Source organism: Schistocerca americana, chromosome 6, assembly GCF_021461395.2.
Source record: "Schistocerca americana isolate TAMUIC-IGC-003095 chromosome 6, iqSchAmer2.1, whole genome shotgun sequence".
In the NCBI taxonomy this organism is placed as follows: Eukaryota; Metazoa; Arthropoda; class Insecta; order Orthoptera; family Acrididae; genus Schistocerca; species Schistocerca americana.
This window is the reverse complement of record NC_060124.1, coordinates 310,516,624-310,531,565: the sequence shown is the minus strand read 5'-3', so window position 1 is coordinate 310,531,565 and position 14,942 is coordinate 310,516,624. Positions and strand designations below refer to the sequence as shown.

Below are 14,942 nucleotides of genomic sequence, written 5' to 3'. Positions count from 1 at the left end.
TTTAGACAGCTACCGAGAATCTCATCACCGACCTGTATATACTATGAAAAGGATCACTGTATATGGGTTAAGCCTAATTCCATCCAAAACCCAAGTGGTACTGGTTGGTCATACTAGGCTCATCACCACGAAATATCGGGAATCCATAACATCTTTAATGCTAAACGGGACAAAGATAAACTTCTTTCCCTCAGCAAAGAGCCTAGGAGTAAGAATAGATGAAAATCTTAATTGCAATGAGCACACCACTCTAAAGCGCAAGAAAACATCAGCGTCTCTCCATGCTCTACAAAAATATAAAAACCTCTTCCCTCTTGACCAATTATCGATTACAACGATGTTATCCTGGAAGGTCTTTCTCAGGAAAGTTTACAGCACCTGGAACTTATTAGGACTGCCTGTGTCCGTTATATCTCTAATGGTTCTAATGGTTCTGAGCACTATGAGACTTAACTTCTGAAGTCATCAGTCCCCTAGAACTTAGAACTACTTAAACCTAACTAACCTAAGGACATCATACACATCCATGCCCGAGGCAGGATTCGAGCCTGCGACCGTAGCGGTGCGCGGTTCCAGACTGTAGCGACTAGAACCGCTCGGCCACCCCGGCCGGCCGTTATATCTCTATTGTGGGACTCTTTGATCATGTTTCACCAAAATATGCACATGTTTCCTGGCTGCATGCAGACAAGTGCAGGGGTTTCCATACTCTGTCTTCTCTGCTGTCTCTCTCCCTTATATCTCTCCTTGACCTTAACGCTCTTGTCTGAACAGCACGGCAGGATCACCAGTTCCCATCAGACCATAATCCTTTGTCCTGCTTCATCGTTCAGCCACTTTCTGGAAGTCCTTCTCAAATGATATTAGAGAACTGAATAATATCTCCGGCTTCAGAAGACAATTAATCCAATATGTACTGAAGCAACAGTGACTACCTTTGCCCCTTATGCACTCATTACCCCTGTACATCATTCCCAGTTACATCTTCCACATTTCCCAGTATTCTTGGCTGGTATAGTGTCCTTCCATTTCCTTTTCCCAGAATTCGCTATATCAGAAAGCATCTAATTTTTACGTGTATAAATTCTTTTTATGTCTGCCATACTGCTACCACTAATCCCACTGCTGTTATTATTATTATTTCAATGTAATCCTATTTGTCGTATTAAAATGGTGATTTCAAAGGTAACTACCATGTAGATACAGTACTGTATGTGTGAAACCTGGTCCAATCAGATCAGATCAAGTAAATAAATAAATAAATAAAATAAATGCTGCGTGGCTACATTGAACTACAATGATTTATAATTCCTAGTATGTGTTCTTGTTGTATAGAAATGTGTTTTAGTTATTAAACATGTTTCATGGCAGAAATTATCTAGTGGACATACTGTGCCAGATTACAGGCTTATGTCAAGGTCACTGATAAGGATTTCTGAGGTATCAGCATAAATACTATTGAAAGTCACCCTTCACTTACTTCCACACGGGTAATCACCACATACCTTAGGCTATTGTGGTAGCTATATTCAGGGTCACCTAGGGGAACCCCCACCCTACCCACATTTCGTGTGAATATGTAGCAAATGGAACAATGGGAGAATGCCTGTATTCCCCTACTGCCAAAGTGAGGAAGTTAGATCCTGTAAAGGTAGATTTACGACTTGGTATTCCTATGTAGATTGTGCTGCTTGGTGAACTTGAGGCCATACAGCTACAATTTAAGGCTTGTAGTACATGTATGCTTTCAAAATATTGTGCTATGCAATGACTGTCAAAAATGTAAATACATAAAACAAAATAATTTCCTATAAAGTTGTACTTACTTAATCAATAGTCCTAAGAAACATTGATTGCACACACACACACACACACACACACACACACACACACACACACACACACACACACGCGCGCAACAATGCTGCCACTACCTCCAGCCTCCCCCAACGCTGCCACCACGTCCCCACTCGTTGAAATGTACCACAGTGTTAGAAAGATATGGCCTCACTTACGGCCAGAGCAGCAGGCTGATAATCCGTCCACCTTCCAAACAATTGGACTATGCAGCTACAATGCTTCCAAAGCAGTAGTGAAGTACGAAATAACACACGACATGCCTCCCTCCTAGCCCCCTCTGCCACATCACGAGGTAGTTTAAAAACAGCCAATCCAACATAACTAGTAAAATCGATTACTGGCAAACTCTTGAGCTTCGATGCAGAATTTAAATTTTCCCTAGCACGGCTAAATCTGCGCCGTCAAAAGCTTTCTCCGTGAGATTTATCACAAAACATTGAATTATAGTATTAGACCCCGAGCCACGGAAACGTTCAAACTTCGCTAAATGCATGGCAGTTACAGAGTGAAATTCCCAGTCGGCTAGCGACCGCGAAGTACCGCCCAACCAGTCCCAATAAAAAGCCAAAATTTTTGAAGCAGTCATTAAACGAAGCCGAAACAATCCCTTGGAAACAAAATCCAACCATCGACTAGTGTAATGGATCCTTTCACGAGCAATAGCAGGCCCAGCGCTATGCTTCAAGCGATTTGTGTCAGGAAACTAATACAGTGCACAACTTTGGCAAACCTTGGAACAATATTTTGATCACGACACCTCAACAAAAACGGCAACGCACATTGCTGTCGTACTCCACTGCTGTAAAGGTTATCCAATCTCCGCAAGCCATGACACATTTCTTCCCCGTAAACTAAGCGGGAAGGGTTGGGGCGGGGGGTGAGGGGGGAGGGGAGAATTACTGGTTTGTCTGAATTGAGTAATTGCAGTTGTGATCCACTGATATTGCAGTCCTAGGGCTTTTGCACATTAGAAATCACTTGCCAATTCTATCACTGCTTTGAAATCTTATAAATCTCTGATGGGAAATTTGTCCAACTTCTCGGGGTAGTATATGATTTTAGGTAACTGAATGATCTGTAACAATTCGGAGCTGAACAAACTACCAGGTCATTAATCTACAACATGAACAATGGCAGCGGTCCCCACACACTTCCTTTGCGATACATCTAAAGTCGATGCCCCTTCACCCGAGAAAAGCTGCTGGATCCTCCCAACCAAGAAATCCTCAGCACAGTCACCAGACAGAAACTATTCTTAATGAGATCCACGTTGCCCTACATCAAGGACGCAGCAACCAACTCTGACAGTCATGAAATTTTCTTAACATTTCGGACTCACTGTATACGGCAAAACAATAAGATTTAGAATTGCTTCAAAAAAAAGGAATAGCGTCTTAATTATGTACTGAGCAAGGTAGTCAAAGCTTAAGAACTTAACTTCCTTTTGGAAAGAACGGACCTGATTCTCCATCATGCTATCCGTATTCAGATTATCCTTGATTCTCTACAGTTGCTTGAAGTGGATGACTGCATGGATCTTTTGATGCGAACACAGACAATCTGCTTCCCGTTCTTGTCCAAATTTGTGTTCTGTCTGTAAAGACCACGTCTTCGACGAAACGTTAAATATTTTTCCCTCACATTACCTTGCAACTCCTCAATAGCCGACTGTCAAATGACGGAGACCATCTGCGCGTGAACCAAACTCAGAGCGTGCTGCACGCAAGTCCTTCCAGCAGGGATCTGGTCTTGTAAGGTCACGGTGAAAGCCGGAGCGGCGCTGTGTTCCTCTCGATGAGTCAGCGGCGCTGTGTTCCATTCGATGAGTCTGCAACGTGCTAGGTATGTATCATCCAGCGATGGTGGTGTAATGGTCAGCATAGTTGCCTTCCAAGCAGTTGATCCGGGTTCGATTCCCGGCCATCGCAGGTATTTTTACTTCTTGCTTTTGGGACAGTATGTCTAACTTGTATTTTTCAGTATTATTTTAATTTATTTTACTGTTAGGTCATAGGCCATAGAAATACTCAAGTACGCGTTCATAAATGCATTACAGCTCAGTGCTGCCACGGTGACCCCATGATCTTGTATTGATCCGTAATTCATTGCAACTCTGACACCTTCATGTAAGAGAGACACTTCGATTTTCATTATTTCTTATAAATTTAAATGGTCTTGATCGCAATGTAGTGTTATAACAACTTCATGATAACTCGTTTCTGCTAACCAGCAATCATCCTCAAATCATGTTTCATTCCCACCAGGTAGGTACGTTAACAGTCATGTTCTCACCAGCCTTTGGATACTGACAAGTTGTAGTTCTTCTCACTGTATTTAGGCACCAATTACACTGTAAGTGTGATGTGAGGATGGTTGTTCAACAACCGAAACCGGCTATTATCTAACTATTACATTATATTGCGATCAATACTATTAAAATTTATTATTCTTGATTATATGGCTCGCTAAAAATGCAGCACCCTTTGCTACAGTTACAGCTATCTTTTTTCTGTCTTGACTGGGGAATCGTTTAAAGTAAACAGAACATGCAAATTCTTTTTTCTATTGCCGCCTTTTATCAAAAATTATAACGTTATTTTGCTAATCGAACTCTTGAAAATTCGTAAACCTTAAGTTCTAAACCACATAAGCTCTAGTGTTTGAAACTTTCAACGAATATGAAAACCTAAAGTAATGTAGTCCTCCATACTGAGCAAATTCTGTTTGATCCAATAGCTTCTGTATAGATATGTGAGACCTAGCGCAATATTACCGGCTAACAGTATTACCAACACAAAACTTATTACCAGCAAATTGCACAATTTTTGGTTTCTCACTTGCCTCCATTGTTTACTAGACTTTCAAGTGTTCGACTGTGTTACTTAAAATATATACTTTAATCTTTGTAAGAGAACAACCTTGCAAACGAAAAATCTATAGAAAGAGAAATAGATTATTATTAACCTATACATATCCTATTCATAATATCTTTTTCCAACTTAAGATGATTTTCATTTCTTGAGAAGTCCTGAAATTTGTACATTGTACATTGATTCACAGTACAGGTACCATCTCTCTTTTTTAACAAATTACATAATATTACTTGAATCTAATTGTGAAATAATACACCCTTCCGAGCGCCAGCTTTAATATGCAATGAATATTAAAGAATTAGTACTGTATTTTAAAATATACAAAGTGACTGATCTTAAAGGTTTTAAATCATAACATTGAAATCAATACTTATTTGTATAACAACAAACTTTTTGATATCAATTTCATAAAGGCTATAATATCTGTTGGATTCATCAGGGTTGCAAAAATACCTAATGTTTTGTGTAAAGATATCAAGAAATATCCTCAACTATGTGGATACCTCCCACCCACAGCTTTATGTTGGACACATAAGAATGAGAGATGTTCTGTATCTCTGAATGTTGCATAATCACCACAGAGAATGGAGTTTCCTCTATGTTCATCCCAAACATGTGTGATGGAAAACACCCACGACCAATCCTAATTCTGCAACTCAATGTGATTTTTATTTCTTGAGATGTCCTGAAAACGGGTGTTAGTCAGGATGGTGGGTTGTATCTCCGCATAAATCGTACCCTGCCGACTTTTGACGCTTTCCATTGTTAGTGCCATTCCTGCAGTGTTCCTGCAATGAGTATACAACTTTTGATGGCTTGTAGGTATAAAATGTTTGCATGTAAGCGTCAAATTGAGATATGTCACATTTTTAGAAGTCTCCTATGACAGCAGATCAGTATTCTTATTTTAAGTTATTCCTCAGTGGCTTTTGACTCATGGAGTTGATATTATTCTGTTGCTTGTTGCAGTTTCTACAGTTATAAACACCTCTAATGCACGCATAATGAGGAATTTCTATTTCTTACTTTTATTGTTTAATTACGCAGAAATGTTGGAACACGTGAGGCAATACTGACCTTACGACTTATCTTAGAAGAAAGATTAAGGAAAGGCAAACCTACGTTCCTAGCATTTGTAGACTTAGAGAAAGCTTTTGACAATGTTGACTGGAATACTCTCTTTCAAATTCTAAAGGTGGCAGGGGTAAACTACAGGGAGCGAAAGGCTATTTACAATTTGTACAGAAACCAGATGGCAGTTATAAGAGTCGAGGGGCATGAAAGGGAAGAAGTGGTTGGGAAGGGAGTGAGACAGGGCTGTAGCCTCTCCCCGATGTTATTCTATCTGTATATTGAGCAAGCAGTAAAGGAAACAAAAGAAAAATTTGGAGTAGGTATTAAAATCCAGGGAGAAGAAATAAAAACCTTGAGGTTCGCCGATGACATTGTAATTCTGTCAGAGACAGCAAAGGACTTGGAAGAGCAGTTGAACGGAATGGACAGTGTCTTGAAAGGAGGATATAAAATGAACATCAACAAAAGCAAAACAAGGATAATGGAATGTAGTCGAATTAAGTCGGGTGATGCTGAGGGAATTAGATTAGGAAATGAGACACTTAAAGTAGTAAAGGAGTTTTGCTTTTTGGGGAGCAAAATAACTGATGATGGTCGAAGTAGAGAGGATATCAAATGTAGACTGGCAATGGCAAGGAAAGCGTTTCTGAAGAAGAGAAATTTGTTAACATCGAGTATAGATTTAAGTGTCAGCAAGTCGTTTCTGAAAGTATTTGTATGGAGTGTAGCCATGTATGGAAGTGAAACATGGACGATAAATAGTTTAGACAAGAAGAGAATAGAAGCTTTCGAAATGTGGTGCTACAGAAGAATGCTGAAGATTAGATGAGGAGGCAGTGAATAGGATTTGGGAGGAGAGAAGTTTGTGGCACAACTGGACTAGAAGAAGGGATCGGTTGGTAGGACATGTCCTGAGGCATCAAGGGATCACAAATTTTGCATTGGAGGGCACCGTGGAGGGTAAAAATCGTAGAGGGAGACCAAGAGATGAATACACTAAGCAGATTCAGAAGGATGTAGGCTGCAGTAGGTACTGGGAGATGAAGAAGCTTGCACAGGATAGATTAGCATGGAGAGCTGCATCAAACCAGTCTCAGGACTGAAGACCACAACAACAACAACAACTTTTATTCCTGGTCAGAGCTTTCCTTGCAGAAATAGAACCGACAAATACCAGCAAGCAAGTTGCGATGACTGTTTTAACGAATTTCATTGTGTCACAATACCTTCGTCTATAAATACAAAAGATATTCGAAGAAATTGGAGTGATTTAGCAATTGACATCAACTAATGCTAACTGTAAAATTATACCTTATTCCCAACTCTCGGTTTGAGTACGTCAGGGTAAATTGTAAAATAATCTAGAGGCATCATTTGTGGTGTAACAGAGAATGTAAATGTAAGAGAGAGAACTTCGAATTAGTCAACTTACATTATGTGAATCGAAAATCGAGATGTTAGTTCCTTTCATATCTCGGTGTAGAACTTAGTCAGATGATTCTGTACGTTAGGATGATACTTTGCTTTGCAGATTATCATTGTAATATATTGTTGATGGTTATTTATTAATTCTTTTTTTACCAAACATAATTACAAATGATAATATTGCAAGTAACCTGAATGTTCAATAAATTACCATCGGGAAATGAATATTCATTAAATACTAATTGTCTTCATAAGTTTACAAGTTCCTCTAATAGCTTTATTCACAGTGCATACCTCTATTAACAATGCTACACTGATAACTTCGATTCTCAATGCTTGGAGATAGAGGCCCATCTTCAGGGACATACAGCTTTCACGCAGCTCTTGTTAGGGTTGTGAGGTAAAATTTTGTCATAATTTGGTGTAGTTAGGATAAATCCTCTGTAAATGATAAGAAAAATGCTGGTCCGTGTATAAAATAAATAAAATAAATAAAAATAAATGTATTGTTATTTAGATATTGATTATTCTATCTGTATGATGGTGATTGTGATTGCAATTGTATTTGCTTATCTGGAAGTGGACGTTTGATTATTCGCTATCAGACGCTTGACAATGGCTTTTTCGTAAAGGCAATGTTACTCGTAGTTGACCGTGAAATAAAACTGAATAATCGGACTTCGTAATTAAATCGTTTCCAAAGACTGCTGCGGTAGGTGCGGACTCATAATCTAAATCTCAATATTACAATAATCTGCCAGCCATGCCAATACGTCGTACAGAGGTGATTGTCTACTAAACATAAAAAAGTTACACAGTTAGTTAAATCAGATATATTCAATGAATAAGCCTACAGTTCATAATCCTACTTACTTTTATAAATATAAATTCTTTACAGAATCGAGTGCCTAGTGTGGTTGCAACTCGCAGTATTCTTCTATAACATGAAATATGGCGGTGTGCCAGACAATAAAATAAAATACGTGCTTCTCGCACCACTTCTACCAGAGCTCTCCCCTTTCTTAATCAAACATAAGAGTAACATAATTGTGCTTTTGTTTTATCAGCGACACAGCGCTGCAGTTGTGTGCCATAGGCTTTATTTATTTGTCACTGATTATTTATTTAATTAATATTTCGCGTTTCCGAGGAAACTCACGCTCGGCATGCAAATGTGCCTTTATACGTGCTCTCCAACGTACACTCTACGTCAGGGCTGGGTGCGTGAGCTGTCCACAGGGACTGTGGGCACGTGTATTGTGGTGCGGACATGATGTGGCTGCAGCTCACATTCTTACCTGTCAGGACTGATGACTGCCGTAATAGCAACCACCACCTCTACAGGGAGTTCGTGTCAGTAGTACGCAATCGACAGCTGCAGTGTTCAGTACGGGTATTGGTATACCTTATTGTAATGCTACTGTACATTTTTTTGTAAGAACACATGGTCGTCGTAAGGTTGACCTTGATGAGGTAATTTGTGTATGGTGTGAAGGACTTGATGTGTGTGAAACTGTAAGTTTTGTTGCTGATATGACTGCATGTTTGCCTGCCGCTGTGATCGAGTGGTTCTAGGTACTTTAGTCCGGAACCACGCAGCTGTTATGGTCGCCGGTTCGAATCCTGCCTCGGGCATGGATGTGTGTCATGTCCTTAGGTTAGTCAGGTTTAAGTAGTTCTAAGTCTAGGGGACTGATGACCTCAGATGTTAAGTCCCTTAGTGCTTAGAGCCATTTGAACCATTTTTGACTGCATGTTTTCATAAATAAAGCGCGTGACTTAAGAAAAAAGCTACGCATTGATGTTGGCAAAAACTGAGAAGCAATTCTCGGTTTGCACGTCTCAGGGGCGCTCTGGGATGCTTTCTGCGTGAGGCACCCCTGTGCATATCTGTGAGTCGCAGCTCGTTTGCATGAATGCATTTCAGTGCTCAAGCATGCAGTGCGGGACATTGCGGGTTGCCTATGTAGCATACTTCCACACCGAACAACAGCAACAGTTAACGAAGCGCTAACATCCGAAAAAGCATCGTCTTTATTAATGTTAAAATTCAATACTCTTCCTATGAAAACACTACGTCCATCCACAGCTGAGAAAGATCCAGTACCTTTCGACTTCAGTTTACGGTTGTTTAACATAGTTCCTGTAGTGAGTAGGAAATAAAACATGATCAACTGCTTTACATACAGTAGCGCTGTTGCATGTAAAGCAACTGATAATGTTTCATTCCCTACAGAAACCATATTTACCAATTATTAAGTCTAATTAAATGTTACTGGATCTTTCACACACATATGGATGGACCTTGTGTTTTCGTAGTAGTAGTACCGCAGCCTTGTTAGTCTGTTTAGCTGAATGGTAACGTACGTGCCTCCCATGCAGCGGGCTCGGGTTCGATTCCCGGTCTGGTTGGAGATATTCTCCACTCGTGGACTGTGCGTTGTATTGTCCTGATCATCATTTCATTCTCATCACCGGCGCGCGAGTCGCCCAATGTGTCGTCGACTGAAATAAGACTCGCATCGGCGGCCGAACTTCCTCTGCGGGGGCCTCCTAGCCAGCAATGCCATACGATCATTCCATGCCGTCAGTGTAACATGTGCATCGTATTTACGAAAGTGTAACCTTGAAGACCACTCTTGTTTACACAGAAGTGTCATCTAATGAAAAAGTAATAGCAGTTAGTTTACAAAAAGTCTGTCCTGAAGAAAAGCAAATGCCTTCACGCTAGTGTGCATGTTGCTATGGGCCATCTCGTAGTGATAGACGGAAATCATCGAGTAGAACAGAAGTGATATCTGGCGTTCCGCAAGATAGTGTCATAGGCCCTCTGCTGTTCCTGATTTACATAAATGATCTAGGTGATAATCTGAGCAGCCCCCTTAGATTGTTTGCAGATGACGCTGCAATTTACCGTCTAGTAAAATCATCGGACGATCAATTCCAATTAGAAAATGATCTAGAGAGAATTTCTGTATGGTGCGAAAAGTGGGAATTGGCAGTAAACAAAGATAAAAAGATGGTTCAAATGGCTCTGAGCACTATGGGACTTAACACCTGTGGTCATCAGTCCCCTAGAACACTACTTAAACCTGACTAACCTAAGGACATCACACATGCCCGAGGCAGGATTCGAACCTACGACCGTAGTGGTCGCGCCTAGAACCGCTCGGCCACACCAGCCGGAGGCATTATGCAGAGAAAAGTGCGAGGTCATCCACATGGGTACTAAAAGAAATAGGATATATTTTGGGTATACGATAAATCGCACAGATCTAAGGGCTGTCAATTCGACTAAATACCTAGGAGTTACACTTACGAGCAACTTAAATTGGAAAGACCACATCGATAATATTGTGGGGAAGGAGAAACAAAGACTGCGCTTTGTTGGCAGAACACGTAGAAGATGCGACAAACCCACTAAAGAGACAGCCTACATTACACTTGTCCGTCCTCTGCTGGAATATTGCTGCGCGGTGTGGGATCCTTACCAGGTGGGATTGACGGAGGACATCGAAAAAGTGCGATGAAGGGCAGCTCGTTTCGTGTTATCGGGCAATAGGGATGGAAGTGTCACTGATATGATACAAGAGTTGGGGTGGCAGTCACTGAAACAAAGGCAGTTTTCTTTGCGGCGAGATCTATTTATGAAATTTCAGTCACCAACTTTCTCTTCCGAATTCGAAAATATTTTGTTGACACCAATCTACGTAGGGAGAAATGATCATCATAATAAAATAAGAGAAATCAGAGCTCGAACGCCGCGCGGGATTAGCCGAGCGGTCTCAGGTGGTTGGTCCCGGCGGAGGTTCGAGTCCTCCCTCGAGCATGGGAGTGTGTGTTTGTCCTTAGGATAATTTAGGTTAAGTAGTCTGTAAGCGTAGGGACTGATGATCTTAGCAGTAAAGTCCCATAGGATTTCGCAGACATTTGAACATTTTGAGCTCGAACGGAAAGATTTAGGTGTTCTTTTTTTCCCACGCGCCATTCGAGCGTGGAATGGTAGAGAAATAATATGAAAATGGTTCGATGAACCCTCTGCCAGGCACTTAAGTGGGAATTGCAGAATAACCATGTAGATGTAGACGTAGATGTAGATGTAGAAGAGAGAAGCGCGCTCACAGGGATACCACGACAGGGCTGCTGGCAGAGCCGCAAGACACAAGCATGGGACGTAGTGGAGCCTGCCGCATATGGCATCTACCTGAAAAATCGGGGCCGGCCGGGGTGGCCCAGCGGTTCTAGGCGCTACAGTCTGGAACAGCGCGACTGCTACGGTCGCAGGTTCGAATCCTGCTCGGGCATGGATGTATGTGATGTCCTTAGGTTAGTTAGGTTTCAGCAGTTCTAAGTTCTAGGGAACTGATGACCTTAGAAGTTAAGTCCCATAGTGCTCAGAGCCATTTGAACCATTTGAACCATCATGAAAATTATAGATCCTCTATTACTTCAGAGCCTGCCCTTGATGTTCCACTCCAACCACAAGATCTTTATACCACGGGCAAAGCACGATTGTTATCCGGGCTATGTAAGTTTTCCTCGAAACCTGCTTCCAGACGGAAATGGCACAGCTACATCACCTGCTGCAGAAAGTGATGCTAATTGGCCAGATACATCAGACACGGTAGAATTATTTTAAGAGAGAAGGTATGTAAACAAAGGAGACAAGTTTCCGACATCTTGTCTAAAAAATTTGTAAATCTAATTTCAGTTTATAAACGTGCTTTTCAAATAAAAACTGAAAGGCACTTCGATGTATACTTCACAGTTACTACAAAAACTGTAAGTATCACTGCAGACAACAAACGATTTGCTGAATTTTTCCGTAGTGGATGCTGTCAACCTCCGTGACTGTTCCTTTATAGGGTGTAGAGAAATATCCGCTACCAGTCACAAAAAAAGGGTTATTTATTTGTCACACGACCGGTTTCGGGCTTGCGCCCATCCTCAGGTGTTTATACATTCATGTACCTATTTGTACTGCAGGAGATCAATAAAGATGAAGCACCATTATTACAGTTACGCTGTGTTGACAGTTTTGCCACTTAGTTACACACTTACTATCAATTTCACGTCCATATTTCAATTTTACCAAGTTTAGCTCTATATTTCACTATTACGAAGTGGCTGACATAGTGTGGCTCCTAAAATTAATTGTAATGTAGTTCGGTATTACTTTAGACAAAAGGCACTTTCTGTTGAATTTGATTGCTTGAATGGTCTTCATCATCTTGATTTTACGTGTTTTGAATGCATTGGCAGTTCGTAATACCTGGCTAGGTAACATTAAATGTATTTTATCCAAAGTGGATTTTATCCATAGTGAAATATCCAGCTAAACTCGGTAAAACTGAAATATGGACGTGAATATGATAATACGTGTGTAACTAAGTGGCAAAACTGTCTCCACAGCGTAACAATAATAATGGTGCTTCATCTTTATTGATCTCCAGCAGTATAAACATGTACATGAATTTATAAGCACCTGAGGATGGGCGCAAGTCTGAAACCGGTCGTGTGACAAGTAAATAACCTTTTTTTGTGACTGGTAGCGGATATTTTTCTACACCCTATAAATAATTAGCTGCCGAGTACACAGGTCACGAAAATCTTGGTCACTGGTGAGGTCACTTTCCTTAAAACAGTGACCTCGGGAGATCTCCACCACTTCGTGAAATGAACAGAATTACATTCTTAGGACAATGGAAAATTTAGCAGTATAATTTCTTAAATCTTTATAAATCGTTTCAAATAACCCTTCGTCACGATCAGCAATGAAGGGATGTGCCCAGAACTTCTTTTTCTGCATTCCATTTTTAGTTCCAACTTGGGCACAAAGCTTGTAGCTCTTCTACTCTTCCACTGAGCGGAGACGGAAGGCGTTCCTCTGGTGTCTCCTGGTACCTTGTATTGCCAAATCTGAGAGCTGCCAGCAGAGCGGCCAGCAAACCTGCCGTGGTGTCCAAGTGCGGTAGGGCCCCGAAGTACCCGCGCAAGAGCAGAAGCTGTCAGTTGCAAGTTGCACGTGAGTCCGAGTCTGTCTAGGGAGTTCGTCGTGTCTACAAGTCGTCGAGTGTCTGCAGCAAAAACTGAACACTGAACACAATTATCGCGTGTGGACAGAGACCGCCTGTCTACAGAGTTAACTGACTACTGTTAGATTAGTGATCTTCCGACTTTAGTTCAGTGAATATTATTATTTAGTCTCAGTTCGTGAAACAGTCAACGAAGGACAGATAGACTAAACCTGCATTCTAGAATTGCTGAAACCAGCGTAACCAAAGTTGAGTAATATATTTCCCTATTCACTATGGCGTGTTACTTTTATTGTGTGTGTGTGTTGCCATAGACTCACGCATCCGTCCTACCGGGACATCCACATTAATCTTTCTCAGCGGCAGCGAGATTTTCAGGAAAGTGGACGCCCTCAGTCCAAAACATACTGCTCTTTGTTTCATGAGCAACTGGTCACTTTTCATCGAGATGAAGACAGATTACAAGTACAGCTGAGTCAAAAGTAATTTGAGGTGAGAATGTTAGGTGTCTCACCCCGCATATCAAGGAAATTTGCAGGTGCCACTGCGTTTTCTGAAGATGACCGCGTTAAAACAGCAGAGGGAAGTAACGCGTATCGGTTGAGAGGGCATCTTGCCAAGTTTCGATTCGTAATATCCGCAATGGGATGGGCACGAATCAATTGTATAACAGAGTTGAACTAATTTGGTGGAGATACAGATAGTCTAAATCATATTCGAAATATAATTGTAGGACTTTATCTACTTTTCGTACTTATCTTCTCTTTCTTTTTTTGTTATTATTATCATCGCTATTATTATACAAAGTTGATAATACGACAAATTTCCAAACATAATAAAGTAAATCCTAACATAATACAACTATTGCAGGCAACCAGGAACCATGTCACGTAAATTGATAGCCGCAATAAATGAAAAAAAAATTATCTTAGTATACAACACGTACTCGAGGGCTGAACTATTTCTCAACTGTGGGATGATCATGAAATATGAACAAAGCATCAAGATCTGTATCTGAAGTCCTGCTCTAATGAATACGCCATCCAATAGGAATTCGTCGTTATTCGGCGTGACCTCAGCCACATTCTACAAAACAACAATCTAAAACATATCACAAATAGCGGGCATAAGGCACCGTACAACATTTAGGAGCAGTGCGTGGGGAAGGAAGGGGGCAGCTGTGGACGAGGGGGAGGGAGGGGGGAGAGGTACTACTGCACGTCAGTGGCTCTTTCGGGGGCGTCGTGTCCGGCAATCTCCACCGCTGACGTCAGAATCCAGTTCAGACCGGCGTGGAAGGGGAGAGAGAAAGCGTTGGAAACAAGCACGTTTGTCTTGATGCAGGAGTCCGCTTTCATCTGTTTCCGTAGTGTAGTGGTTATCACGTGCGCCTCACACGCGCAAGGTCCCCGGTTCGATCCCGGGCGGAAACACTACTTTTTTTTAATAGTGCAAATAGTCTTGTGTTGCTAAGAATGAGAGAGACCCAGAAAGTAGCGCTGGTTAACAGAAAATAGCGTAAGAGCTACCAGATGCTTCTCCCTCCTCCTCCTCCTTGTATTTTTCGCAGTTGATGTGCGATGTCTATTTTGATTGTTTTATTTTAATTATTTATTTTTTACTTATTTATCAGGTTCCGTGCGACCGTGTGAGCAGCTATTTGCTCATGAATATG

The 14,942-nt window shown here is 41.1% G+C and overlaps 2 non-coding genes across 2 annotated transcripts; both read left to right on the top strand.

The window, feature by feature from the left end:
* Positions 1-3,716: 3,716 nt before the first annotated feature.
* Positions 3,717-3,788, top strand: Trnag-ucc. The gene has a single exon. It is a non-coding gene; the product is annotated as a tRNA-Gly (tRNA).
* A 10,839-nt stretch (positions 3,789-14,627) lies between these two features.
* Trnav-cac lies at positions 14,628-14,700 on the top strand. The gene has a single exon. It is a non-coding gene; the product is annotated as a tRNA-Val (tRNA).
* The last annotated feature ends 242 nt before the right edge of the window (positions 14,701-14,942 follow it).